The sequence below is a fragment of the Suricata suricatta genome, chromosome 13 (genome assembly GCF_006229205.1).
Source record: "Suricata suricatta isolate VVHF042 chromosome 13, meerkat_22Aug2017_6uvM2_HiC, whole genome shotgun sequence".
NCBI lineage: Eukaryota > Metazoa > Chordata > Mammalia > Carnivora > Herpestidae > Suricata > Suricata suricatta.
This window is the reverse complement of record NC_043712.1, coordinates 11,670,626-11,674,837: the sequence shown is the minus strand read 5'-3', so window position 1 is coordinate 11,674,837 and position 4,212 is coordinate 11,670,626.

Sequence of the window (4,212 nt, the reverse complement as noted above, 5' to 3'; positions counted from 1 at the left end):
CCCCTTCCCTGCCCCTCATCATCAACCCTCAGTTTGTTCTCTGTATTTTAGAGTCTCTTATGGGTTTGCCTCCTTCTTTGTTTGAAACTATTTTTCCTCTTCCCTTCCCCCATGGTCTTCTGTTAAGTTTCACAAGTTCCACATATGAGTGAAAGCATGATATCTGTCTTTCCCTGACTGATCTATTTCACTCAGCATAATACTATCCAGTTCCATCCACATTGTTGCGAATGGCAGGATTTCATTCTTTCTCATTGCCAAGTACTATTCCATTGTATATATAACCCATGTTTTCTTTTTTAATTTATTTATTTTTTAATACTTTATTGTCAAATTGGTTTCCATACAACACCCAGTGCTCTTCCCCACAAGTGCCCTCCTCCATCACCACCACCTCTTTTCCCCCCTCCCCCTTCCCCAACCCATTTTCTTTATCCATTCATCAGGTAATGGACATTTGGGCTCTTTCCACATTTTGGCTAGTACTGAAAGCACTGCTATAAACGTTGGCATACATGTGCGCCTATGAATCAGTACTCCTGCATCCTTTCAATAAATTCCTAGTAGCACTATTGCTGGGTCACAGGGAGTTCTATTTTTAATTTTTTGAGGAACCTACACTGCTTTCCAGAGTGCTGCACCAGTTTGCATTCCTACCAACAGTGCAAGAGGGTTCCTGTTTCTCCACATCCTTGCCAACATCTGTTGTTTCCTGAGTTGTTAATTTTAGCCACTCTGACCAGTGTGAGGTGGTGTCTTAATGGTTTTGATTTGTATTTTCCTGATGATGCGTGATGTAGAGCATTTTTTCATGTGTCTACTGGTCATATGGATGTCTTCTCTGGAAAAGTGTCTATTCATGTCTTCTTCTCATTTCTTCACTGGATTTTTTGTTTTTCAAGTGTTGAGTTTGGTAAGTTCTTTATAGGTTTTTGATACTAACCCTTTATCAAATATGTCATTTGCAAATATTTTCTCCAATTCCATTGGTTGCCTTTTAGTCTGTTGATTGTTTGCTTTGCAATGCAGAAGCTTTTTATCTTGATGAGGTTCCAATAGTTCATTTTTGCTTTTATTTCTCTTGCCTTTGGAGACATGTTGAGCAAGAAATTGCTGTGACCGAGGTCACAGAAGTTGCTACCCATTTTTTTCTTCTAGGGTTGTGGTAGTTTCCTGGCTCAGTTTTAGGATGTAAGAACGTGGTCCATGTTAGTTCTTCTGCATGTACTGTCCAGTTCTCCTAGCTCCATTTGTCAAAGAGACTTTTTTTTTTCCATTGTATACTCTTTCTAGCTTTGTCAAAGATTACTTGGCCATGCATTTATGGTTCCAATTCTGGGATCTCTATTCTATTCCATTGGTCTATGTGTCTTTCTTGTGTACACTGTATTGATGATTACAGCCTTGTAGTGGAGGCTGAAGTCCAGGATTGTGATGCCTCCCTCTTTGGTTTCCTTTTTCAACATAACTTTGGCTATTTGGGGTCTTTCGGGGTCTCATACAAATTTTAGGATTTGTTCGTTCTAATTATGAGAAGAATGCCAGTGAAATTTTGATTGGGATTGTCTTGGATGTGTAGATTGCTTTGGATAGTATTGACATTTTAACAATGTTTGTTCTTCCAATCCATGGGCATGGAATGTTTTCCCATTTCTTTGTGTCTTCTTCAATTTTCTTCATAAGTTTTCTATAGTTTTCAGCATACAGATCTTTTACATCTTTGGTTAGGTTTATTCCTAAGTATTTTATGGTTTGTTTTGCACAATTGTGAATGGTATCAGTTTCTTTATTTCTCTTTCTGTTGCTTCACTATTGGTATAGAAAAATGCAACTGATTCTTTTAATGTTTTGTTGGGTTCAGTTTGCTAGCATTTTATTGAGATTTTTAATCCATGATCATTAGGGATATTGGCCTACAGTTCTCCTTTTGTTGTGTCTTTTTCTGGTTTTGGTATCGGGGTTATGCTGGCCTCACAGAATTAATTTGGAAGTTTTCCTTCCTTTTCTTTTCTTTTCTTTTGGAATAGTTTCAGAAGAAAAGATATTTATTCTATTTAAAATGATTTGTAGAATTCACCTGTAAAGCCATCTGGTCTAGGACTTTGCCTTGTTTGAGTTTTTTGATTACTGATTCAATTTCTTTGTAGGTTATCAGTCTGTTCAAGTTTTCTATTTCTTCCTGTTGCAGTTTTGATGGTTTACATGTTTCTAGGAATTTATCCATTTCTTTCATGTTGTCCAAAGTTTGGCAGGTTGGCAAATAGTATTTCATAATATTCTCTTATATTTTTTGTATTTCTGTAGTGTTGGTAGTTATTTCTCCTCTCTCAGTCATTAGGGTATATTTCAACCTCACTTATTATGTCTTTTAGTGTAATTATCAAATGTTTGAGTACAGTATTTTGTCATTATACCTCTATACTTTTTTCTTACTTGGAATGGCATCCTTGTCCTGAGATCATGAATATATATTCATTTTTGGCAAACACTTGCTTTATGGTTTGGATTTTTTTTTACTTTTAGTTTGTTCATTCATATAAAATTTATTTCTATGTGTGTTAAAATAGAAATCTTGTCTTGTCTTTTCAGAAGCTGCAGCCAATTGCCATAAATGTCAAATCTCTCATTTAATAGTTCATCCATTTTTCACTACAATGAGATAAATATTATATATTAAGTTCTAGATAGATTAAGATCTATTTACATGTATAAACACAGGCATAAAGAATTCTTTATGTTGACCCTTCATTTTTTCTTCTCTGTCTGTACCATTATCTTACTTTTTCTCATTGTTATGTACTTTGATTTTGGGGTAGAAAACTTCTCTGAGATTCTAATTTTTTCAAAATTATTTTCTTTTTCAGTAGCCATTTACTCCTCTAGATGAGTTTTAGAATGACTTTCTCAAGTCCCATTAAAAATCCTTTGGGTTTGAATTTGATGCCATAAATATCTTTGTATAAATCACTTTGACTCCTCAAAGAAAATGCCTTTGGGGTGTTATTACACATGCATTGATCTTTATTAATTGAGAAAATTGACTTTTTTCTGGCATTACTGAAATATAATGGACACATAACATTTTATAAGTTTAAGATGTACAAGAAGGTTACTTGATGCACTTACATATTCTGAAATGATTGCAATAGGTCGGTTAACACCTCCATCACCACATAAAATTACCGTATCTTTTGATGTGCATTTCTTATCATGATATTGTTAAAAAAGTGACTTACATTCAAAGTTTTCTATTTCAATAATATTTGAAAGTTTAGAATGAAGACATCATAGTCTTTTAATCAGAAAAATTAACATATTTTAAAATTAACCATAATAACATAGGCTATTCATGGTGGTAGTCCTATTTTGACCAGCATCCTTTTCTAAAACCTTAAGTATCTGGATCATTTTGGCCAAACAAAAATACTTACATACATTAATCAAATTTTGCTATGAAGATCTAAGCAACTCTTATCTGACTTCTGTGGATATCAAGGAGCACTGATGACATTTGATGTCACTTTTTTCCTATCCCCATTACTACTGCTACCACCTCTAGTCTTATGAGTAGGAGAGAATCAGAATGAGAGGAACTAATTCATGGGGACCCGCTGTATTAAAGCATCCTGATTCAAGGTGGAACCCAGCAGCCTGAGACTCTTCTTCCCCTGGGACATGACAGGAAAAAAGGATAAGGAGTTGTTCAAGAAACCACTTAAGAAGAATATTGTTTTAAACTTTTTTTGTGAAGAACACATTAGGCTACCTAAAGTTCCTAAGACACATGGGACACATTTCTAGTTTCTCATTGGGAAAGCAATTTGGAATTTTTAAAAAATCTTGATGGATTTTACTCCTTATCTAAGTAGTTTGTTAAAGTAAATGTATTTTGAAATCCTAACAAAAGAGGAGAGTTTCTTTTTCTAGGCTGGAGATTAGGGAAGCAGCTGAGTTGATAAAATTACCCTTCATATCTCTCCATCTGCTTCTTCACACTCTGTCCAGGAAGACATGGACATGGAGACCAAGAACCACAGCAGTCACTCAGGCTTTATCCTCCTGGGTCTCTCTTCCAACCCTCAGCTACAGAAACCTCTCTTCGCCATCTTCCTCATCATGTACCTGGTCACCGTGGTGGGCAATGTACTCATCATCCTGGCCATCCACTCAGACTCCCGACTCCATACCCCCATGTACTTTTTCCTTAGCAAC